Below are 27,135 nucleotides of genomic sequence, written 5' to 3'. Positions count from 1 at the left end.
CTAAATTTATATCTTTCAATAGTCACTCTGAATGTAATTGGGCTAAATGCCCCAGTGAAAAGACACATATATCAGAATAGATAAAACAAACACCCATTGATATACTGCCTCCTAGAGTCTCATTTTAGACCCAAAGACACGTCTAGATTTAAAGTGAGGGGGTAGATAAGAATTTATCATATTAATGGATATCAAAAGGAAGCTGGGGGAGGAGGCATCCTAATATCAGACAAATTAGATTTTAAACCAAAGAGTGTAATAAGAGATGAGGAAGGAAACTATACCATAATTAATATGTCTAGCCAACAACATCTAACAATTGTTAATATTTATGCCCTTAACATAGAGGCATCCAATTAAATAAGCCAACTAATAACAAAATGAAAGAAACACATCAACAATAATACAGTAATAGTAGGGGAATTTAACACCCTTCACTGCAAATGTCACATAATCTAAGCAGAAGATCAACAAGGAAAGAAGTACTTTGAATAACACACTGGACCAGATAGACTTCACAGATATATTAAGAATATTCCATCCAAAGCAACTGAATATGCACTCTTATTGCATGCACAAGGAACATTCTCCAGAATAGATCACATCCCGGGTCATAAATCAGATCTTAACCAGTGCCAAAATATTGGGATAATTTGTTGCATGTTTTTGGACCACAGTGCTTTGAGACTGGAACTTGATTACAAGAGGAAAGTTGGAAAGAACTCAAATACATGGAAGCTAAAGAGCATCCTACTAAAGAATGAGTGGGTCAACCAGGAAATTGAAGAAGAATTTAAAAAGATTCATGGAAACAAATTAAAATGAAAACACAACTTTTCAAATTTTGGGGATGTAGCAAAGGCAGTCCTAAGAGGGAAATGTATAGCACTACAAACCTTTCTCAAGAAATAAGAATGGTCTCAAATACACAACCTAATTTTACAACTAAATAAGCTAGAGAAAGAATAGCAAATAAAGCCTAAACAAAGCAGGAGAAGAGAAAAAATATAAAGATTACAGTAGAAATCAATGAAATATAGAAACCAAAAGAACAGTAGAACAGATCAACAAAACTTGGAGTTTATTCTCTGAGAGAATTAATAAGATTGACAAACCCCTGACCATACTTGTCAAAAACAGAAGAGAAAGGACCCAAATTAATACAATCATGAATGAAAGAGGAGAAATCACAACCAAGACACACACACACACACACACACACACACACACCGTACAAAGAATTATAAGAACATATAATTAGCAACTATATGCCACAAATTAGACAATCTGGAAGAAATGGATGCATTCCTAGAGATGTATAAACTAACAAAACTGAACCAGCAAGAAATAAAAAGCCTAAACAGCCCCCTAACCAAAAAGAAATTGAAGCAGTAGTCAAAAATCTCCCAACAGACAAGAGCCCAGAGTCAGGTGGCTTCCCAAAAGAATTCTTCAAAATATTTTATTTATTTATTTATTTATTTAAAGACGTTATTTGCTTATTTGACAGACAGAGATCACAAGTAGGCAGAGAGGCAGGCAGAGAGAGAGGGGTGAAGCAGTATCCCCACTGAGCAGAAAGCCTAATGCAGGGCATTATCCCAGGATCCTGAGATCATGAGCTGAGCCAAAGGCAGAGGCTTAACCCACTGAGCCACCCAGGTGCCCCTCTGCCAAATATTTAAAGAAGAATTAGTACCTTTTCTTTTGAATCTGTTTCAAAATTTTGAAATGGAAGGAAAACTTCCAAACTCTTTATAAGACTAACACTGCCTTGATCCCAAAACCAGACAAAGAGCCCACCAAAAAGGAGAATTAAAGATCAATATCCCTGATGATCATGGATGCAAAAATTCTCACCAAAATATTAGCTAATAGCATGCAAGAGTACATTAATAGGATTATTCACCACAGCCAAGTGGGATTTATTCATGGGCTATAAAGTTGGTTTAACATTTGCAAATCAATGTGATACACTACATTGATAAAAGAAAGGACAAGAACCATATGATCCTCTCCATAGTTGCTGAAAAAGCATTTGACAAAATACAACATCCTTTCTTAGATTAAAACTCTTCACAGTGTAGAGGTAGAGGGAACATACCACAATATCATAAAAACCAAATATGAAAAATCCATAGTAAATATCATACTCAATAGGGAAAAACTTAGAGCTTTTCCCCTAAGGTCAGGAAAATGGCAGAGATGTCCACTATCACCACTGCTATTCAACTTAATGCTAAAATTACTAACCTTAGCAATCAGACAACAACAACAAAAATAAATAAATAAAAGGCATCCGAGTTGGCCAAATGTCAAGCTTTCATTGTTTGCAGAAGACATGATACTCTATGTGGAAAACTCAAAAGACTCTACCCCAAAGTTGTTAGAACTCGTACAGAAATTCAGTAACGTGATAGGGTATAAAATCAGTACACAAAAATCAGTTGCATTTCTATACAGCAACAATGAGAAAGAAGAAAGAGAAATTATGGAGTTGATCCCATTTACAATTGTACCCAAATCATAAAACACCTAAGAATAAATCAAACCAATGAGGCAAAGGATTTGTACTCAGAAAACTATAGAATACTCATGAAAGAAATGGAAAAACATTACATGCTCATGGATTGGAAGAATAAATATTGTTAAAATGTAAATGCTACCCAGTGTAATCTACACATTCAATGAAATTCTTATAAAAAAAAACATAAACTTTGTTCATGTAACTATAACAAATAATCCTAAAATTTGTATGGAACCAGGAAGACCCCAAATAACCAGAGGGATGTTGAAAAAGAAAACCAAAGCTGGAGGAATCACAATTCAGAATTTCAAGCTCTATGATAAAGCCAAGATCACCAAGACAGTGTGGTACTGGCACAATAAATGACACATAGATCAATGGAACAAAATAAAGAACCCAGAAACGGACTCTCAACTCTATAGTCAACTAATCTTTGACAAAGAAGCAAAGAATATCCAATTGAAAAGGACAGTCTCTTCAATAAAAGGTGTTGGGGAAATTATATAGCCATATGCAGAAGAATGAAACTGGCCCATTTCCTTATACTACACATGAAAATATCCAAAATGGATGAAAGACCTCCACATGAGATGGGAATCCATTCAAATCCTTGAGAGAATGGAGGCAACAACCTCTTCAACCTTGGCTGCAGCATCTTCTTGGTAGACATGCCTCCAAAGGACAAGGGAGATAAAAGCAAAAACGAACTATTGGGACTTCATCAAGATTGAAAGCTTTTGCACAGCAAAGGAAATAATCAACAAAACCAAAAGACAACTGACAGAAAGGGAGAAGATATTTACAAATGACATATCAATAAAGAGCTAGTATCCAAAATCTATAAAGAACTTATCAAACTCGACATCCAAAGAACAAATAATCCAATCAATAAATGGGGTGAAGACATGAACAAACATTTCTCCAGTGAAGACATCCAAATGGCCAAGAGGCACAGGATAAAATGCTCAAAATCATTCATCATTAGGGAAATACAAATCAAAACCACAATGAGATTCCACCTCAACACAGTCAGGATGGGTAAAATTAACAAATCAGGAAATGACAAATGTTGGCAAAGGTGAAGAGAAAGGGGAGCCCTCTTACACTGTTGGTGAGAATGGAATCTTGTGCCGCCACTCTGAAAAACAGTACAGAGGTTCCTCAAGAAGTTAAAAAATAGAGCTACACTGTGATCCAGCAATTGCATTACTAGGTATTTACCACAAAGATACAGATGTATTGATCTGATGGGGCACCTGCACCCTAATATTTATAACAGCAATTTCCACAATAACTAAACTATTGAAAGAGCCCAGATATCCATTGACAGATAAGTGGAGAAACAGTAAATATACACATGGAATATTACACAGACATCAAAAATACCATCTTTCCATTTGCAATGATGTGGATGGGTCTAGAGGGTATTATTGCTAAGTGAAATAAGTCAATCAGAGAAGGACAATTATCATATGATTTCACTGATATATGGGATTTAAGAAAGAAAGCAGAGCATCATATGAGAAGAGAGGTAAAAATGAAACAAGACAAGACCAGAACAGGAGACAAACTATAAGAGACTCTTAATGTTTGGAAACAAACTGAGGGTTGCTGGAGTGGTGGTGGGTGGAGGGATAAGGCAAGTAAATGATGGACATTGGGGAGGGTATGTGTTGTACTGAGCACTGGGCATTATTTAAGGCTGATGAATCACAGATCTGTGCCCCTGAAACAAATTATATATTACATGTTAATTAATTGAATTTACTTTTAAAATTTTTTTTAGGTTTTTATTTATTTATTTGACAGACAGAGATCACAAGTAGGCAGAGATTCAGGCAGAGAGAGAGAGAGGAGGAAGCAGGCTCCCCATTGAGCAGAGAGCCTGATGTGGGGCTTAATCCCAGGACCCTGGGATTATGACCTAAGCCGGAGACAGAGGCTTTAACCCACTGAGCCACCCAGGTGCCCCAATTAATTGAATTTAAATAAATAAAAAAACTATATACACTGTGAAAAAAAACAAACAAAAATTAAAAGACTTAAACTTTACGCATGAGCAATGGAAACAAGGTTGGCATCACATTTCCTTTTCCAAATGAATTTGCCCGTTTGTTTATACATTACAGTTGTCCCTACTAGCACTGCAAGAATGGTAAGGAACTTCAGAAATTATTTGCTCCAACAATTAATAGTTGACAATTCTTTTACTGAAAATCCCAGGAAGACTCTCCATATAATAAATGGAGTCAGCACTTAAAAGGAATTTCCATAAAACTGAGTTAACTCTACAAGGAGAATTTGTGATTTATCTCAGAATACAGTTCAAGTGTGATAAACATATGATGTATAGATTTTGGAAACTTAGGCCTATTTTTTGCCTTCTTTTATATGCAAATGTTCTTAAATTGAAGCACAATAATGCAGGTAAGTTTATTTTAGAGTACTACCTCACATTTGCCCAGTCATAAAACACACTGTTTACAGAACCCTCCCATTTGTTTTTCACAAAGTTACTAGATGTGCAGCATATGTTATTATCTCAGATTGTTAAATACAAGAACAAATCTCAGTTTGAATAATCTGGCAAGGTTGCATAGAGAAGGGAGTTGAGGGAAATTGGAAGGAGAGGTGAACTATGAGAGACTATGGACTCTGAAAAACAATCTGAGGGGTTTGAAGTGGTGGGGGTAGGAGGTTGGGAGAAGCAGGTGGTGGGTATTAGAGAGGGCACAGATTACATGGAGCCCTGGGTGTGGTACAAAAACAATGAATAATGTTATGCTGAAAAGAAATTTAAAAAAAAAAGAAAGATAGGGGCGCCTGGGTGGCTCAGTGTGTTAAACCACTGCCTTCGGCTCAGATCATGATCTCAGGGTCCTGGGATCGAGTCCCGCATCAGGCTCTCTGCTCAGCAGGGAGCCTGCTTCCCTTCCTCTCTCTCTGCCTGCCTCTCTGCCTACTTGTGATCTCTCTCTGTCAAATAAATAAATAAAATCTTTAAAAAAAAAAAGAAAGATAGAGCTAATTATTGAACACAAGTATTTTTATATGCAGTTTAACAATCTTTCCTTATAGTTTATTATTCCAAAGGCCTATATAGTATTTATCTGTCATTTGTTTCAATAGAACATCATCAACCTTTATATCCATTATAGTACAGTAATCAGGAGTCAAGGTACCTGCTACTATGGTGATCTTTCCAAGCTTGTTTGCTTATTGTCTCATCTCAGATAGCATGGATTAATGTGGAAACAACGAGTATAGAAAGGTACAAGATTTATAATGGATTATGAATCTTCATGGGTGTCCAGCTAGGGTAGCGTTATTGAAAAGTCACTCCAAAATTGAAAAAAAAAATCTCATATATGTTATGACCCACATGTTGTTATCACTCATTTATAAATAGGTATGTCTATCATCAAAAGGCCAGATGAATTATGCTCATTAGAAAACACTTCAGGGTAGTTACTTTAGCTTTGCACCTAGCAGAATAATTAAGCTAGTTTTCTTTTATTCCTTTTAAAGTTGTCAAGCCTAAAACCTTTACAAGTACCTAATGAGCTCATTGCTTTGCTTCATCCCTTTCAGTTCCAACTAGATGCAGCTTAACATTTTCACCATTACATTTGCTTGCGTGTCTTGATACAGACATTTAATGAGCACATTTTAAAGGAACTTTGCAAATGGCAATATCTACAAATGAGGAAGCCCAGGAGTGTGGGAAGTCTAAAATTCATTTTCTAAACAGAACAGTTGAAGAAGCAGTGTATGCTTTGCCCCATGAAGACACAAGAGCACACAGGAGCTGCTTCAAGGGTTTGAAGACTCATCACTTAGAAGAGGAAACTTATTCTGCAGCTCTCTAGAGTGCAAAAATAGGACCAAAGTGTAGAAGTGACAAAGAGGCAGGTTTGGCTTCCATGTAGAATGTGAATGTGAGAACACTGAGAGTTTGCAAATATAGAAACAGCAGCCTTGTAATTCAGGGAGCTCCTAGAAAGGATTTCAGGCATGGCATGCTTGGAAAAGAAAACCTCTAGGATCCTTACAGAGTTACAGAATTCTTGATAATATTTGTGGAAATTTACTGAGCTCCCATGTGTTTTACATATTTTAGCTCTTTAATCCTCATGAAAATTTCAGGAAGTAGATACTATAATTATATAAACGAGGAAACAAAGGGACAAAGAAATTAAGTAATTTATCCAAGGACAATTGATAGGTATAATAGATTTGGGATTCAAACTCGGGTTACTTGGTGCCAGGATCAAAGCCTTTGACTACCATGCCACAGTATTATTTAAACTGAGTGGTGCTTTGGTTCTGTGTGACCTTTAATCATTCCAAATAGCAATTCTTAAGACTTCGGGCCTATTAGTAGCCTCACTTTTACCAATAATGTTACATATTGTAAGCATACACAATGTCTAAAATTCAACTAGATACTAAAGGTACAACTATTATCATTGTGTGTGTGTCTGTGTATGTTGGGAAAGCAGTGTGAGAAATTCAGAGCATTAAAATGAGTTATGTATTTGTGCTTTTGGCCTTTGTCTTCTGTCCACTTCTCTATCACCACATCTGAGGTGATTTATCCTATTTCATGGTGTTAAATATGATCTACCTGTTTATGACTCCTCAAATTTGAATCTTCAACCATGATGTTACAGCCCTGACTTCCAGACACTTCATTACACCTGGATTTCTACATAGATGTCCAAAATACATTCTTTCCAAAAGGCTGAAACATTATCTATAGTCTATAGGCTTTCATCAGAAATACATTTTTCCTCAATTTTTAAATTTAGTTTTGCCTTTCCACATTATACTGATACACAATGAATATGGTTTTTATAAGTTAGATTTTCATTTTCCAGTGCAAGTAACTCAAACTACATTATCTAAAAGCTGTAAGTGCCAGCTATTTTAAATAATCTTTCCATGTTTTAAACCAAATGTATATCCTTTCTGTACAGGGTATAATATTTAGAGTTAGAGTGAAAAATAGGAAGATATGATAGGTTATGATTATAAACCCTCTTTCTTCTTAGGTGTAATGAAACAATGACCATTTAGGGGAAAAATGAATTATCCCACCTAAAAAGCTTGAGAACATGTTAATCTCACTGAAATACATAAACTTTGAAATTAGACATAACTAAGCTTAACCTGTCACTTACTAGTTATGTAACTCTAAACAAGTTGCTTAACATCTGAAACTCATTCACTATTTGTAAATTGGACACAATCTTAAAAGGTTTTATTGGAATCAAATAAAAATATTCTGAACATAGGGCCTGTCGCATAGTAGGCTTGAAATAATTGTCCACCTGCCTTCTCAGTTCCCACTAGTTTGATCACCCTAAAGAATATTCTTCTATTATAGAGTATGAGAAGGGAGGGTTGATATAAACTCTTGACATTCTGGTTCAGTGAGTTCTGTACTATTAAACTCTTATTTATTTTTCCTTTAGAGCTTTTAGGTTTATTCTATGAAAGCAAAAAAATAACTCAGCTGCCTTATATTCACATTTTGTGACTTATTTTGACTGCTATTAACTTAGCAAATATTTGTTCTCTTTTAAATGTGTTCTTAAAGGGTTTCTTTTCTTTTCTTTTCTTTTCCTCATGATTTTATCAGGGCTTAGAAGCAAAATCTTATTTTGGAGATGTCAGTTTTACATGGAAGCCAATAAGAAAACAGGATATGCAGGGTAAATATTACTTCACAGGTAAATTTTGATGTCTGAAATGGTACATTTTCAGTATCCATATGAATTGTTTATCTCAAAATATTCAGAATATTATGAGTAGCTGAAAACAAATCCATATTCTCTCCTATTCCTGGCAGTAGTAAGTTAACAACTTTAGAAATGTAATGAGGAATCCAAACTCAGAAAGAAACACAGCAATCTCTAACTTTAGTCTAACTTCAGTGTGGATTTTCAGAAAGAAGGAAATATGAATTTTCAGGTTTGGGTTTTGCTCAAGTTACATTTAATATGTTGGTATGAGAACAAATGTGACAATTAAAAACAACCAAATGGTTACCTAGTTTATACAGCAGAAAGGGAAAAAATAGAAAGTAACACCTTCTGTGGAAGAAAAAGAACAAATGGCAATGGTAGATATGAAATTGGATCAACATAGTTCTCTTTCCAATACAAAATGTCTTTGAAACTTGCAGCAAATATTACAAACTTAACAGAACATGTTCCCTGATTTTCTCTCTATACCTTATGAAAAAAAGACTAACAGGCAATTCAAGCATTATGTGCACCTTGGCTTTTCCTTCTCTGTCCCTCAGCCAGTTGGCTTTTCCACTGACCATCCTGCCACTTTCCCACCCCACCCAAACAATCCTTAAGGTCTTCTTTTAACAGATATAGCTCCCACTCATGGAGCCACATTTTGCTGTGAAAATACCATAAAACAACACATTTAATGCAACCTTTACCTAGTGTTGCACAAATTGCTGCCTAAGAAATATATGTAGCAGAATCACCTTGGGTATATGTTCATTTTTAGGTTCTAACCTAGACTTTCTAAATCAGAATATTTGAGGATGAAGCCTGAAAATTTACAATTTAAAAAAAGGTTTCCTAGTATTATAATGCTATACTCAAATTGGAGAATCACATCATCCACTGATCACTTATTTAAATGAAAATGATTGAAATTCCTGAAGCTTCCTTCTTCCAACAGTAGTTTTAACCATGAGGACAGAGCAAAATCTCTGCACTAGATGGAAGAAAATAAAAGCCCAATGCTTGGCTTGAACTCTTCCTGAGCATGTTCTCTGACTCTCAGTTTCTTCATCTGTAAGACAGGAGTAAATCACATGCTGAGGCTACCTCAGAGGACTGATGAGAAAACAAAATGTAATGGATAGTGCTTTGACAATTGTAAATCTCTACACAAGTTTAAAGCATTAGTATATTATTTCCATTTTACCTATGATCATTTTCTGAAGACTGTCTTAAAGTGAATAAGAAGAGAACTTAATAAAAGAAAGAAGAACTTGTTTGATAGAAAAAAGATAGAAGACATGTAAGGATTATTAGCAGAAAATTTTTCCAGATGAATTTTAACTAGTTCCAATAAATCTAGTCACTGATTCATTCATGTCATATGTGCCAGGTGCCATGCTAGCTGCTGAAGATGCAGTGAGGAAAATACTATTATCTTCCTGGATGACAACTACACACAGGGAGATAGATACATGATTCATTAAAGAAAAATATGACTAGTAACATACAAATGCTAGGAAACGAGTAGGCAGGAAAATGAAGAGGATTTTATAGATGTTTTCATCATGAAGATGATATTTGGGTTGAACCTTGAAGGAAGTATACTAACCCTATAAGGGAATAGGGGCTTTCAGGAAGAGAGAGCAAGATAAGAAAAGGCATAGATATCTAAAACTACATGGTGGATTTTTGGGACATGGTGAATAATATGGAGTAGGTGAAGCATAGATAATTTTGTGGTGACAGGTGGTTTTATGAATTGCTGTTCTGCTGATTAACTATGTGATCCTCCGATGTTCTTCATTTGTTAAATGGAGACAACAATAAAACTTTCAAAATTGTTTTAAGAAATACATATAAAAGTAGACATGCAATACTTATTATTGTTAGTGGAAATAGTATGAAATCAAAATTTAAGAGAGTTTAGGATTTCATCTAAGTAGTATTTAAAGAAGAACAAATAGGTGAAAAATCACTGGTTCCAAGCCATGAACATATGGACTGGAAACAAATATGTTCAGAACTACAGGTGTGTTATATGTTCCAGAGTGGGGATAATTTTAATTACTAAAGACAAGACAGTTGAATAAAAACATTGGAAATACTGAGTCCCAGAAATCTGCTCAGACTTAGGATAATCAAATGTCAGTCCTCTACAAGCAGGTATTCTGATCCAACTTCTACACATATATGAATAAAAGTCCATATATGCCTTTATTTTTTAATTTGCACAATACATATATTAAACTCTCATTATGTTCTAGACACCATGATAGGCACTACGGATGCAATAATGGAAAAAATAAAAACTGTCTCTTCCATCACAGTGTTTTTTAATTAAATCCATGTACATAATCAATGCATATTTGTTTCAATAGCATTTTAGCTTGTGAAGTAGTATATGATAATTTATGAACACTAACATTGGCATTCAAAAGAGGTGAACCTGAAGTTCATCTCCATCAAATTCCAGCTCTATATTTTGGGGGAAGTGTATTTTGTGTTCTAAAACTAAATTTTTGAACTTAAAAATTGAGTACTTACCTCATATGGTTTTTGTGTAGATTAAATGAGGTGATTCATGTGAAGCACTTAGTATAATATAGCATGTGTACAGTAAGTATTCCATAATACAGTAAGTATTCCATAATACAGTAAGTATTCCATATTAGCTATTGGTTTTGGGATGCAACTCTTTCTATAAAGTTCTCACCTAGACATTTCTTTTAGGTGGTAAAACAGGCTATATAATGTGAATAATTCTTTTGTGCAAAACAACTGAAAATATTTGGTAAACTATATTTAATGAATTGTTTCTATTTGCATACCTTTGTTGGTAAGAAAAGAAGCCCTTGGAAACAAAAATTAAGATAAAGTGAAAATCTAAGTAAATACAAAAGCTAGCTTTTAACCTGGACATAGCTATAAATCCTAGTAACCTTGAACATTAATGTTTAAGACCAGTTGGTCCAGAGGCATAAAGACAAAGCCTAATACCCATGCAGGGGGGGACAATCTGTAGGATATGGATACTCTGGCAAAAATCTTTGGTGTCATTGTAAAATTTAAGACCCTCACATTGTAAGTATAAGATAAACAAACACAGAAAAGGCAGAAAGGAAACTCACCTATCTTAGTCCCTGCACAAGGTTGAATAGAAAAAAAAAAGCATTTTTTTAGAACTTTTAAAGAAAAGCTGGACTTTGACTAAGTTTGGAGTTTGAATTCATACTACCTATGCAGTTTGAAAAATCTCTTGGTGAGAATTTATTTCACAATAATTTCAGGTTAGATGTATTTCAGGCACTTGTCAAACTTAAACTCTCTCTGGAAATATCCCTCTTCAACCAATGCTCTAAGACTTTCCACAGATGAAGTTCCAAGCGTGCACTTATAGTCAAAACCCACAAAACATATAAGGATCCTGTATGGGTTTAATTGTGTCCCGTGAAATTCATATGTTTAAGTCCTAAATCCCAGTACCTCAAAATATGACCTTATTTAAAAACAGGGTCATTGGAGCTGTAATTAGTTAACATGCAGTCATATTGAAGTAGGGTGGACCCTAATTCAGTATGACAGAAGTCCTTATAAAAATAATCTTTGTGAAGAAAGAAATGCATACAAAAGAAAGCTGATGTGAAGACAGGGCAGTGCCATCTGCAAAGAATGGCAAAGATTAACAGCAAACCACCAGAACTAGGAAAGAGGCATGGAATAAATTTTCCCTCAAGGATTTCTGAGGAAGGCAACCAGCTCTGCTCACATCTTGATTTTAGACATCCAACATCCAGAACTGTAAATCAATAGATTTCTGTTCTTTAAACCACACAGTCTGTGGTACTCTGTTAAGATTAGCCCTAGCAAACTAGTACAGAAACAAACCACTTTTAGGGTCAACATGTCTTCCTCATTCCCAATGTTTACTGCTAGATTAAAAGATTTTCACTAATATTACGCTCCTGATATCTTTCTGTCTTTATGTTTATTCTCAACTAGGAATTAGGGTCAATGCAGTAACTTATCTGATTGAAATACTGGGGGAAAATATTGAGCCATACTTAACTCAACAATTCCCCTCTTCCTTCTGGGGGGACTTGCTCGCAAAAAGGTGTTTTGTTCTGCTTCTCCAAGTGCCCATTCTCCTGCCACATAAGTCCTCTTTTGATTCTGCATGTCCTGAGACTGTCTGGGTGATTGAGTCTAATTCTGAGAATCAGAGTTAACAATGTCTCTTGGTTAACAGACCTAAATTCATGCACCAGTAATATATGTAATGTGTCATCTCCTTTTTCATTTGTTTTATTTATCAATCTGCTCAGGAAAAATAACAGTCAGAAGAATAAAACCTCCTTAATATCTCTTTCTTCTGTCTTGCTGTTGGTGTAGAGAAATGCAACTGATTTCTGTGCATTGATTTTATATCCTGACACTTTACTGAATTCCTGTATAAGTTCTAGCAGTTTTGGAGTGGAGTCTTTTGGGTTTTCCACATATAGTATCATATCATCTGCGAAGAGTGATAATTTGACTTCTTCTTTGCCGATTTGGATGCCTTTAATTTCCTTTTGTTGTCTGATTGCTGAGGCTAGGACTTCTAGTACTATGTTGAATAGCAGTGGTGATAATGGACATCCCTGCCGTGTTCCTGACCTTAGCGGAAAAGCTTTCAGTTTTTCTCCATTGAGAATGATATTTGCGGTGGGTTTTTCATAGATGGCTTTGATGATATTGAGGTATGTGCCCTCTATCCCTACACTTTGAAGAGTTTTGATCAGGAAGGGATTCTGTACTTTGTCAAATGCTTTTTCAGCATCTATTGAGAGTATCATATGGTTCTTGTTCTTTCTTTTATTGATGTGTTGTATCACATTGACTGATTTGCGGATGTTGAACCAACCTTGTAGCCCTGGAATAAATCCCACTTGGTCGTGGTGAATAATCTTTTTAATGTACTGTTGAATCCTATTGGCTAGTATTTTGTTGAGTATTTTCTCATCTGTGTTCATCAAGGATATTGGTCTATAGCTCTCTTTTTTGATGGGATCCTTGTCTGGTTTTGGGATCAAGGTGATGCTGGCCTCATAAAATGAGTTTGGAAGTTTTCCCTCCATTTCTATTTTTTGGAACAGTTTCAGGAGAATAGGAATTAGTTCTTCTTTAAATGTTTGGTAGAATTCCCCCGGGAAGCTGTCTGGCCCTGGGCTTTTGTTTGTTTGGAGATTTTTAATGACTGTTTCAATCTCCTTACTGGTTATGGGTCTGTTCAGGCTTTCTATTTCTTCCTGGTTCAGTTGTGGTAGTTTATATGTTTCTAGGAATGCATCCATTTCTTCCAGATTGTCAAATTTATTGCCGTAGAGTTGCTCATTGTATGTTCTTATAATAGTTTGTATTTCTTTGGTGTTAGTTGTGATCTCTCCTCTTTCATTCATGATTTTATTTATTTGGGTCCTTTCTCGACAACATGGATGGAACTAGAGCATATCATGCTTAGCGAAATAAGTCAAGCAGAGAAAGACAACTATCATATGATCTCCCTGATATGAAGAAGTGGTGATGCAACATGGAGGCTTAAGTGGGTAGGAGAAGAATAAATGAAACAAGATGGGATTGTGAGGGAGAGAATCCATAAGTGACTCTTAATCTCACAAAACAAACTGAGGGTTGGTGGGGGGAGGGGGTTTGGGAGAAGGGGGTGGGATTATGGACATTGGGGAGGGTATGTGCTTTGGTGAGTGCTGTGAAGTGTGTAAACCTGGTGATTCACAGACCTGTACCCCTGGGGATAAAAATATATGTTTATAAAAAATAAAAAATTAATAAAAAAAAAGAAGAATAAAACCTTATTCATACTGCAGTTATTGACATTATCAAATGTAGGCCATAAAATACTTAAAAATTATTGTTCGGAGAAGGAATATGAAACTGACAGCATGAGGAAGAAATAAGAGACCACCAAAATAGATGTTTTTAAAAAACAAAAACTGAGGGGCACCTGGGTGGCTCAGTGGGTTAAGCCACTGCCTTCGGCTCAGGTCATGATCTCAGGGTCCTGGGATCGAGTCCCACATCAGGCTCTCTGCTCAGCAGGGAGCCTGCTTCCTTCTCTCTCTCTCTCTCTGCCTGCCTCTCAGTGTACTTGTAATTTCTCTCGTCAAATAAATAAATAAAATCTTTAAAAAAAAAAAAAAGATTCGTCCACTTCCCCAAAAATTTAAAAAAACAAAAACTGAGACACTATACCACTGAGAGACCTCTACCAAAGGAGATTTTAATGGTTGTACTCTAGGACAATGGGAAAATATCCCAGAAAGAGGCACTGAAATGCCAGTAGAAAGGATGATTCAAGAACAAATACAGTATTGTATGTCAATTATAATTGAATTAAATTTAGGGGTTCTTGGGTGCCTCAGTCAGTTAAGTGTCTCCCTTTGGATCAGGACATGACCTCACGGACCTGGGATAGAGCCCTGCGCCCTGCATCAGGTTCCCTGCTTATTGGGGCCTTCCTCCTCTGTTCCCTCTACCTGCAACTCCCCCTGCTTGTGTTCCCTTTCTCTGTCAAATAAATAAAATAAAATATTCAATAAAATAAAATATATACACACAAATAACAATAAGTAAATAATAATTGGTAAATTTGCTCACGTATCTAAACAGACATCCTTTGACTGCATAAACATTAATAACAATGCCCAATTTATGGGGTTAGTGAAATCAAAGTAGAATTAAAATCTGGAAACATAATATATTACTTTGCAGGTGATATGAGTTACACATTCTAAAGTCCTTGCATTGTTTGGAAGACAGTGGAGAAGTTGATTAACTTTAGGCTCTGTTAAGGTGCATGTTTACATTTTGGGGAAATATGAAATAAGACTCAAAGATCCCAATCGATCCTAACTAATATAAGAAAGAAGAAAAATACACCAATAGAAAAAAAAAAAAACAGGGTAAATATAAACCAGCAGTTAAGGTGGTAAAAATAATTCTTTTTTTTTTTTTTTTTTAAGTTTTAACTTTTTATTTTTTATAAACATATATTTTTATCCCCAGGGGTACAGTTCTGTGAATCACCAGGTTTACACACTTCACAGCACTCACCAAAGCACATACCCTCCCCAATGTCCATAATCGCACCCCCTTCTCCCAAACCCCCTCCTCCCAGCAACCTTCAGTTTGTTTTGTGAGATTAAGAATCACTTATGGTTTGTCTCCCTCCCAATCCCATCTTGTTTCATTTATTCTTCTCCTACCCACTTAAGCCTCCATGTTGCATCACCACTTCCTCATATCAGGGAGATCATATGATAGTTGTCTTTCTCTGCTTGACTTATTTCGCTAAGCATGATACGCTCTAGTTCCATCCATGTTGTCGCAAATGGCAAGATTTCATTTCTTTTGATGGCTGCATAGTATTCCATTGTGTATATATACCACATCTTCTTGATCCATTCATCTGTGGATGGACATCTAGGTTCTTTCCATAGTTTGGCTATTGTGGACATTGCTGCTATAAACTTTCAGGTGCATGTGCCCCTTTGGATCACTACATTTGTATCTTTAGGGTAAATACCCAATAGTGCAATTGCTGGGTCATAGGGCAGTTCTATTTTCAACATTCTGAGGAACCTCCATGCTGTTTTCCAGAGTGGCTGCACCAGCTTGCATTCCCACCAACAGTGTAGGAGGGTTCCCCTTTCTCCACATCCTCGCCAGCATCTGTCATTTCCTGACTTGTTGATTTTAGCCATTCTGACTGGTGTGAGGTGATATCTCATTGTGGTTTTGATTTGTATTTCCCTGATGCCGAGTGATATGGAGCACTTTTTCATGTGTCTGTTGGCCATCTGGATGTCTTCTTTGCAGAAATGTCTGTTCATGTCCTCTGCCCATTTCTTGATTGGATTATTTGTTCTTTGGGTGTTGAGGTTGCCTAGTTCTTTATAGATTCTGGACACTAGTCCTTTATCTGATATGTCGTTTGCAAATATCTTCTCCCATTCTGTCAGTTGTCTTTTGATTTTGTTCACTGTTTCCTTTGCTGTGCAAAAGCTTTTGATCTTGATGAAATCCCAATAGTTCATTTTTGCCCTTGCTTCCCTTGCCTTTTGCGTTGTTCCTAGGAAGATGTTGCTGCGGCAGAGGTCGAAGAGGTTGCTGCCTGTGTTCTCCTCAAGGATTTTGATGGATTCCTTTCGCACATTGAGGTCATTCATCCATTTTGAGTCTATTTTTGTGTGTGGTGTAAGGAAATGGTCCAATTTCATTTTTCTGCATGTGGCTGTCCAATTTTCCCAGCACCATTTATTGAAGAGGCTGTCTTTTTTCCATTGGACATTCTTTCCTGCTTTGTCGAAGATGAGTTGACCATAGATTTGAGGGTCTATTTCTGGGCTCTCTATTCTGTTCCATTGATCTATGTGTCTCTTTTTGTGCCAGTACCATGCTGTCTTGATGATGACAGCTTTGTAATAGAGCTTGAAGTCCGGAATTGTGATGCCACCAACGTTGGCTTTCTTTTTCAATATCCCTTTGGCTATTCGAGGTCTTTTCTGGTTCCATATAAATTTTAGCATTATTTGTTCCATTTCTTTGAAAAAGATGGATGGTACTTTGATAGGAATTGCATTAAATGTGTAGATTGCTTTAGGTAGCATAGACATTTTTACAATATTTAATCTTCCAATCCAGGAGCATGGAACATTTTTCCATTTCTTTGTATCTTCCTCAATTTCTTTCATGAGTACTTTATAGTTTTCTGAGTATAGATTCTGTGTCTCTTTGGTTAGGTTTATTCCTAGGTATCTTATGGTTTTGGATGCAATTGTAAATGGGATTGACTCCTTAATATCTCTTTCTTCTGTCTTGCTGTTGGTGTAGAGAAATGCAACTGATTTCTGTGCATTGATTTTATATCCTGACACTTTACTGAATTCCTGTATAAGTTCTAGCAGTTTTGGAGTGGAGTCTTTTGGGATTTCCACATATAGTATCATATCATCTGCGAAGAGTGATAATTTGACTTCTTCTTTGCCGATTTGGATGCCTTTAATTTCCTTTTGTTGTCTGATTGCTGAGGCTAGGACCTCTAGTACTATGTTGAATAGCAGTGGTGATAATGGACATCCTTGCCGTGTTCCTGACCTTAGTGGAAAAGCTTTCAGTTTTTCTCCATTGAGAATGATATTTGCGGTGGGTTTTTCATAGATGGCTTTGATGATATTGAGGTATGTGCCCTCTATCCCTACACTTTGAAGAGTTTTGATCAGGAAGGGATGCTGTACTTTGTCAAATGCTTTTTCAGCATCTATTGAAAGTATCATATGGTTCTTGTTCTTTCTTTTATTGATGTGTTGTATCACATTGACTGATTTGCGGATGTTGAACCAACCTTGCAGCCCTGGAATAAATCCCACTTGGTCGTGGTGAATAATCTTTTTAATGTACTGTTGAATCTTATTGGCTAGTATTTTGTTGAGTATTTTCGCATCTGTGTTCATCAAGGATATCGGTCTATAGCTCTCTTTTTTGGTGGGATCTTTGTCTGGTTTTGGGATCAAGGTGATGCTGGCCTCATAAAATGAGTTTGGAAGTTTTCCTTCCATTTCTATTTTTTGGAACAGTTTCAGGAGAATAGGAATTAGTTCTTCTTTAAATGTTTGGTAGAATTCCCCCGGGAAGCCATCTGGCCCTGGGCTTTTGTTTGTTTGGAGATTTTTAATGACTGTTTCAATCTCCTTACTGGTTATGGGTCTGTTCAGGCTTTCTATTTCTTCCTGGTTCAGTTGTGGTAGTTTATATGTTTCTAGGAATGCATCCATTTCTTCCAGATAGTCAAATTTATTGCCGTAGAGTTGCTCATAGTATGTTCTTATAATAGTTTGTATTTCTTTGGTGTTAGTTGTGATCTCTCCTCTTTCATTCATGATTTTATTTATTTGGGTCCTTTCTCTTTTCTTTTTGATAAGTCTGGTCAGGGGTTTATCAATTTTATTAATTCTTTCAAAGAACCAGCTCCTAGTTTCGTTGCTTTGTTCTATTGTTTTTTTGGTTTCTATTTCATTGATTTCTGCTCTGATCTTTATGATTTCTCTTCTCCTGCTGGGCTTAGGGTTTCTTTCTTGTTCTTTCTCCAGCTCCTTTAGGTGTACGGTTAGGTTGTGTACCTGAGACCTTTCTTATTTCTTGAGAAAGGCTTGTACTGCTATATATTTTCCTCTCAGGACTGCCTTTATTGTGTCCCACAGATTTTGAACCGTTGTGTTTTCATTATCATTTGTTTCCATGATTTTTTTCAATTCTTCTTTAATTTCCCGGTTGACCCATTCATTCTTTAGAAGGATACTGTTTAGTCTCCATGTATTTGTGTTCTTTCCAAACTTCCTTTTGTGGTTGAGTTCTAGCTTTAGAGCATTGTGGTCTGAAAATATGCAGGGAATGATCCCAATCTTTTGATACCGGTTGAGTCCTGATTTAGGATCGAGGATGTGATCTATTCTGGAGAATGTTCCATGTGCACTAGAGAAGAATGTGTATTCTGTTGCTTTGGGATGAAATGTTCTGAATATATCTGTGATGTCCATCTGGTCCAGTGTGTCGTTTAAGGCCTTTATTTCCTTGCTGATCTTTTGCTTGGATGACCTGTCCATTTCAGTGAGGGGAGTGTTAAAGTCCCCTACTATTATTGTATTGTTGTTGATGTGTTTCTTTGATTTTGTTATTAATTGGTTTATATAGTTGGCTGCTCCCACGTTGGGGGCATAGATATTTAAAATTGTTAAATCTTCTTGTTGGACAGACCCTTTGAGTATGATATAGTGTCCTTCCTCATCTCTTATTATAGTCTTTGGCTTAAAATCTAATTGATCTGATATAAGGATTGCCACTCCTGCTTTCTTCTGATGTCCATTAGCATGGTAAATTCTTTTCCACCCCCTCACTTTAAATCTGGAGGTGTCTTCGGGCTTAAAATGAGTTTCTTGGAGGCAACATATAGATGGGTTTTGTTTTTTTATCCATTCTGATACCCTGTGTCTTTTGACAGGGGCATTTAGCCCATTCACATTCAGGGTAACTATTGAGAGATATGAATTTAGTGCCATTGTATTGCCTGTAAGGTGACTGTTATTGTATATGGTCTCTGTTCCTTTCTGATCTACCACTTGTAGGCTCTCTCTTTGCTTAGAGGACCCCTTTCAATATTTCCTGTAGAGCTGGTTTGGTATTTGCAAATTCTTTCAGTTGTTGTTTGTCCTGGAAGCTTTTAATCTCTCCTTCTATTTTCAATGATAGCCTAGCTGGATATAGTATTCTGGGCTGCATGTTTTTCTCGTTTAGTGCTCTGAAGATATCATGCCAGCTCTTTCTGGCCTGCCAGGTCTCTGTGGATAAGTCAGCTGCCAATCTAATATTTTTACCATTGTATGTTACAGACTTCTTTTCCCGGGCTGCTTTCAGGATTTTCTCTTTGTCACTGAGACTTGTAAATTTTACTATTAGGTGACGGGGTGTGGGCCTATTCTTATTGATTTTGAGGGGCGTTCTCTGAACCTCCTGAATTTTGATGCTCATTCCCTTTGCCATATTGGGGAAACTGTCCCCAATAATTCTCTCCAGTATACCTTCTGCTCCCCTCTCTCTTTCTTCTTCTTCTGGAATCCCAATTATTCTAATGTTGTTTCGTCTTATGGTGTCACTTAATTCTCGAATTCTCCCCTCGTTGTCCAGTAGCTGTTTGTCCCTCTTTTGCTCAGCTTCTTTATTCTCTGTCATTTGGTCTTCTATATCACTAATTCTTTCTTCTGCCTCATTTATCCTAGCAGTTAGAGCCTCCATTTTTGATTGCACCTCATTAGTAGCTTTTTTGATTTCAACTTGGTTAGATTTTAGTTCTTTTATTTCTCCAGAAAGGGCTTTTATATCTCTCGAGAGGGTTTCTCTAATATGTTCCATGGCTTTTTCGAGCCCGGCTAGAACCTTGAGAATTGTCATTCTGAACTCTAGATCTGACATATTACCGATGTCTGTATTGATTAGGTCCCTAGCATTCGGTACTGCCTCTTGTTCTTTTTTTTGCGTTGAATTTTTACGTCTTGTCATTTTGGCCAGATAAGAGTAAATGAAGGGGCAAGTAAAATACTAAAAGGGTGGCAACAACCCCAGGAAAATATGCTTTAACCAAATTAGAAGAGATCCAAAATCGTGAGTGGGGAGAAAGGGGATAAAAAGAGGTTCAAAAAGAAAGAAAGAATAAAAAAAGAAAAAAGAAAAGAGAAAAAAAAAAGAAAAGAAAAAAAATTTTTTTAAAAAAAGAAAACACCTGAGAAAAATGTAAAAAAGAAAATATATATATATTAGATAAACTAGTAAAAAATCGTTAAAAAAGAAAAAGGTAACAGTTAAAAAAAAAAATTTTACCCGAAGGCGAGAAGAAAAAGAAAAAAAAAATGAAAAAGAAAAAATTAAATTAACTGCAAGACTAAAAAAAAATCACAGGAAAAAAGCCATGAGTTCCGTGCTTGGCTTTCTCCTCCTCTGGAATTCTGCTGCTCTCCTTGGTATTGAAACCGCACTCCTTGGTAGGTGAATTTGGTGTCGGCTGGATTTTTTGTTGATCTTCTGGGGGAGGGGCCTGTTGTAGTGATTCTCAAGTGTCTTTGCCCCACGCGGAGTTACACCTCCCTTACCCGGGGCCGGGGTGAGTAATCCGCTCGGGTTTGCTTTCAGGAGCTTTTGTTCCCTGAGCGCTTTCCGTAGAGTTCCGGAGGACGGGAACACAAATGGCGGCCTCCTGGTCTCCGGCCCGGAGGAGCCGAGGGCCCGGGGCCCCACTCCTCAGTGTGCCCTCAGAGAACAGCGCCCAGTTACTCATGTCTGCCTGACCTCCGGCTGCGCTCCGAGCTCACCGAGCCTGCGATCGGTTCAAGGTAACACCGAGCTGCGAGCTTACTGTCGGCTCTGTTTCTGTAGCCGGCTTTCCCGTTCCAATACCCGCAAGCTCTGCGACACTCAGACACCCCCGATCATTCTGTGACCCTGCGGGACCTGAGGCCACGCTGACCCCGCGTGGGCTTCGCCCCGGTTTAGCCTCTGGAACGATGTCCCTCAGCGGAACAGACTTTTAAAAGTCCTGATTTTGTGCGCGGTTGCTCCGCCGCTTGCCGGGAGCCGGCCCCTCCCCCCGGGGTCTATCTTCCCGTCGCTTTGGATTCACTTCTCCGCCGGTCCTACCTTTCAGAAAGTGGTTGTTTTTCTGTTTCCAGAATTGCTGTTCTTCTTCTCTTCGATCTGCCGATGGATTTTCAGGTGTTTGCAATCTTTAGATAAGCTATCTAGCTGATCTCCGGCTAGCTGAAGCACTCCCAGCTTGCTACTTCTCCGCCATCTTGACTCCTCGGTAAAAATAATTCTTAATTATACCTGTGATCATTATAAATTTAAATGGATTAAATCTAGTTCAAAGACAAAGATTGTCAGACTGCATAAAAAAGTAAAACACAGCTATATTCTACTTTGCCGTCCTTCCACCTTTTTGTTATGAAACAAAGACATATGAAAAACATAATGATACAGGAAAACAAAAATTACTAAATGAGAAAACATGTAACAGACAAATACTATCCAAATGAAAGCCAATATATGTAAGTGCACCAAAAAAAAATCATTAAGTATGTAAGTATTTGAACAACATAATTAACAGTCTTGATCTAGTGGATTCAGCAATTGTATAATACACATTATTTTCAACTACACATATAAAGTTACAAAAATTGTCTATGTACTAGGACATGAAGCAAATCCTAAATTTTATAGAACAGATATCATGTATATCATAGTATTTCATCATAATTTAACTAATATAGAAATTATAAGGTATTGCAAGTCTAAATAAATATGGGTAGAAAGAATCAATATATGTGATAATTCTTCCTAAATTTAATTATAGATCTGTGCAAAAAGCTGTTTGTGTGTGTGTAATTTGAGGATTTGATTCTAAGTTTCCATTATTGTTAGTTTTATGTGTTAACTAGATTGGGTTCAAGAAAAAGAAAAAGATAACAATCTAATGAAAAATAAGCAAACAAATGAGTATTTCACAGGAAGCACAAAAGATCAATAAATATATGAAAAATGCAAAATCAATTTTATTACTAATCAGAGAAATGGAAATAAAATGTGATACAACTTTAAACCTGCCAATTTGTAAGAAAAAAGAAAGAAAAAATCTGATATTATAAAGGATGTGGAACAATAAGAACTTTTATACACTGTTGATAGGAGTTTAAAGTGATACCACAACTTGAAAAACAATTTGACACTGTTTTGTAAAGATGAAGATATGCATACCATAGGACTCAGGAATTGTACCTCTATGAATACTCAGTAGATAAATTTATTCTACCTGTTCACAAGAAGGCATATACAGAAAGTTTGTTATAACAAAAGAGAAAGAAAAAAAAAAGGAATAGGTAACAGCCATATATCCAAAAACAGGAAGAGAAGGGAAAAATACAATGAGCATATTATAGGATGAAATAGTATATAGCTGTAAGAAGACCAAAACACTGCTACAGACACCAACATAGAATAATCATATTACTATGAGATAAAGCAAACAGAAAAAATAAAATACAAAATAAAACAATAGAAGAACAAATCTCATAGGTTTACTTGCAGCATAATTTCATTTATACAATGACTAAAAGTAACTGTTCTTTTTTAAAAGATTTTAGTTATTTATTTGTTAGTTATTTACATATGTAAAATGACATGTATCTACCGCTGTAGTATCATACAGAATAGTTTCATTGCCCCAAGCATCCTCTGTACCCCAACTATTCATCTTTCCCTCTCTTCTAGTCCCTGGCAACCGGTGGTCTTTTTACTGTCCTCACTGATTTGCTTTCTCCAGAATGTCACACAGTTGGACTTATACTTATATATTGGCTTTTTTTACTTAGTAATATGCATTCATATTTCCTTTATGTATTTTCATGACTTGGCAGTTCCTTTCTTTTCAGTGCTATGTAATATTCCATGGCCTGGATGTGCCGTATTTTATTTATTCATTCACTTACCAAAGGCATCTTGTTGCTTCCAAGTTTTGACAATTATGAATAAAGTTTCTATAAATATTTATGGGCAGATTTTATATGGATAGGACTTTTCATTTCTGTGGGTATATATCAAGGAGAATGATTTGGGGATTGTATGATTGAAATATGTTAAGCTTTGAAAAGAAATTGCCAAACTATCTTACTAAGTGGCTGCGCTATTTTTCATTCCCAACAGCAATTGATGAGACTTCCTGCTGCTCCACATCCTTGCCGACATTTGGTATTCCCAGCATTCTGGGTTTTGGCCATTCTACTAGGTATCCTGTTTTTTAAATAAGTTATTCATTTATTTTTATTGCTGAGTCTTAAGTTTTCTTTGTATGTTTTGGATAATAGTGCTTCATAAGATGTGTCTTTTGCAAATATTTTCTCCTAGTCTACAGTTTGTCTTCTCATTTTCTTGATATTGTCTCCTTTGTAGAACAGCAATTTTTTATATATTCTTTTTTATGTTTCCAATTTCCAGTTAAAAAAATGAAACAAAAATCACCTCCATGTTAAGACTTTATGTTAGAATTTTAATTTACCTTCATGAACATCATTTTTCAACTTCATATGGGGGGGTTACAAAAGTGAGAACATGAATCATGAATTTTTCTGCAGTTTACATCCTCATCCTTTATCATAACACACAGACTATACTTTCTTTCAAATTTATAGAAAACTCTACAGTTTCTTGTTATGTTATCTTGGCATCTTGGCACATAATAATGTTTCTTACATGGATAAGGCTGCCACAGAAGGTATTTTTATGGCTGAACATAACCTGATGGTACAATATATTAGCAGGCTAAATTTCCTAGGTCTAAAGTAAATTGTATAAACATTAAGCCTAGGAAAGTAATGCTGTTTTGTGAAATCTCAAGTACCTTACTGTCTGATTTTATTAGAATTCACTATTATTTCTTTAGTGTATCCCTGTAAAGAACAGAATAGAATTCCTGAATGGCTTACATTGAATATTAAAAGAATGGAAAGTTTCTGGCACAGTCAAGGGATTATTTTTTGTTGTTGTTCTCATTTTGTCTAGTATAAGAAACCATTCAGGTAGGCTCTCTGAATTCCAGACATGTAGGCTTCCATGGATGAATTCCTTCCTTTACAAATCAACTCCCTTGTTGTCAACTCCAGTGTTAGTCCCTTCAAACTCTCTGTTTATTCAAGGTTTGAATAAACCTTGGCCTGGCATGACCATCTCCTTCATGGTTCAGGAATCATTAGAGAACCAGCAAAGATCAGAACTGGGTCTCTCTTGAATGAAGCCACTGACCGAGTCCAATTGTATATAATTATACATAGACATCTCTCCTCTTGGGACTCTGCAAAGGCAAAGAAAAAGGGATTTCTACCTGTGTTGGAGCACAAAGGACATTTCCTTATTTTGCAAGCCACCCAACTATGGGATTAGACAACTTGTCACCACCTAGCATTTGGACAACAAAATTTTCAAAAATCTATATCCTGTCCACTGTGACATAGCTGAAGAGAGATTTTGCTTTTGTTTTGGTTTTACAGCTCCTGAACTTGGTAGCTTTAAGGCTGTGTGTGAAAATTATGTGCTGTGCTGTTGAAAGCAGGTAACTTTTGCCCTCAATGTAAGGTTGCTGTTAGCTGAATCAGCATTTGTTGAAGGTTTGGAATTCAGGATTTGCAGCTTCCTCAATATCAAGTTCATGGATATTTCATGTTCAAACTGAAACTGCTATAGAAATGTAAAGATGGAAGGTAAGATGAACACACTTGCTTCAGCAAGTCTTGACTTTAAACAGTGCTTTAGCAAGGCTTGACTTTCAACTGAACAAATTTTTCTCTTCCTCATTCCTCATTCCTCATTCCTGAAGCCTTGTTTTCCTGTAGAATCCCTTTTTTCCAGGAAAACAGTAGATATATTGACATATACCCTACCATAATGTATACTTAGTAATGAGACTTAGGTGGCTGTTGGCAGCACTAGTCACGAGGCCACCTTAAAGTAATGAAGAATCGGGGTGGCAGCATGTACCAGATTCCTATCCAAACTGCCCAGATCCTGTATTTTTCTATAAACCCCCTCAGCCTTTTTCCCTCAGCAGGCTTGCAGTTTTGGAAACATTAGCCTGCTTCAGACTCCTTTTCCTGGAAAAGTAATAAACTACGTTCTTTTTTTTAATTAAATTAATTTATTTATTTTCAGAAAAACAGTATGCATTATTTTTTCACCACACCCAGTGCTTCATGCAATCCGTGCCCTCTATAATACCCACCACCTGGTACCCCAATTTCCCACCCCCTGCCACTTCAAACACCTCAGATTGTTTTTCAGAGTCCATAGTCTCTCATGATTCACCTCCCCTTCCAATTTACCTCAACTCCCTTCTCTCTAACACCCCTTGTCCTCCATGATATTTGTTATGCTCCACAAATAAGTGAAACCATATGATAGTTGACTCTCTGCTTGACTTACTTCACTCAGCATAATCTCTTCCAGTACCATCCATGTTGCTACAAAAGTTGGATATTCATCCTTTCTGATGGTGGCATAATACTCCATAGTGTATATGAACCACATCTTCCTTATCCATTCATCCGTTGAAGGACATCTTGGTTCTTTCCATAGTTTGGTGACCGTGGCCATTGCTGCTATAAACATTGGAGTACAGATGGCCCTTCTTTTCACGACATCTGTATCTTTGGGGTAAATACCCGGGAGTGCAATGGCAGGGTCATAGGGAAGTTCTATTTTTAATTTCTTGAGGAATCTCCACACTGCTCTCCAAAGAGGCTACACAAACTTGCATTCCCACAAACAAATTAATATGAGAAGAGAGAAGAACCACATGGTCCTCTCAATTGATGCAGAAAAAGCATTTGACAAAATCCAGCATCCGTTCCTGATTAAAACGCTTCAAAGTATAGGGATGGAGGGAACATTCCTGAACCTCATCAAATCTATCTATGAAAGATCCACAGCAAATATCATCCTCAATGGGAAAAAGCTTGCAGCCTTCCCATTGAGATCAGGAACAAGACAAGGATGCCCACTTTCACCACTCTTGTTCAACATAGTATTAGAAGTCCTAGCAACAGCAATCAGACAACAAAGAGAAATAAAAGGTATCCAAATTGGCAATGAAGAAGTCAAACTCTCTCTATTCACAGATGACATGATTCTTTATATGGAAAACCCAAAAGACTCCACCCCCAAACTACTAGAACTCATACAGCAATTCAGCAACGTGGCAGGAGACAAAGTCAATGTGCAGAAATCAGTGGCGTTCTTATACACTAACAATGAAAATACAGAAAGGGAAATTAGAGAATCGATTCCATTTACTATAGCACCAAGAACCATAAGATACCTGGGAATAAACCTAACCAAAGAGGTAAAGGATCTGTACTTGAGGAACTACAGAACACTCATGAAAGAAATTGAAGAAGACACAAAAAGATGGAAGACCATTCCATGCTCTTGGATCGGAAGAATAAACTACCTTCTTTATACCCAAACTTTCTCTTTGCATTATATATTTTGGCTCTGGAGCACGGAGGTTGGTTTCAACAGCAAATTCAATGTGGAAAATTCAAATGTCTGAGATTTTGAACACCACACTGTTTCTGGCATAAACATAGGCAAGCTTGTAAGGGAAATAAGGAAGACTCTGAGTTAATTACAAATGTTAATTCTAAAGTTGAGAAAGTTTTGGTTTTGGATTAATCATTTGGTTTGAGAAGACAGATACTGGCTAGAAGGTCT

Source organism: Mustela nivalis (genome assembly GCF_964662115.1).
Source record: "Mustela nivalis genome assembly, chromosome: X".
In the NCBI taxonomy this organism is placed as follows: domain Eukaryota; kingdom Metazoa; phylum Chordata; class Mammalia; order Carnivora; family Mustelidae; genus Mustela; species Mustela nivalis.
Note: the sequence above shows the minus strand (reverse complement) of the source record.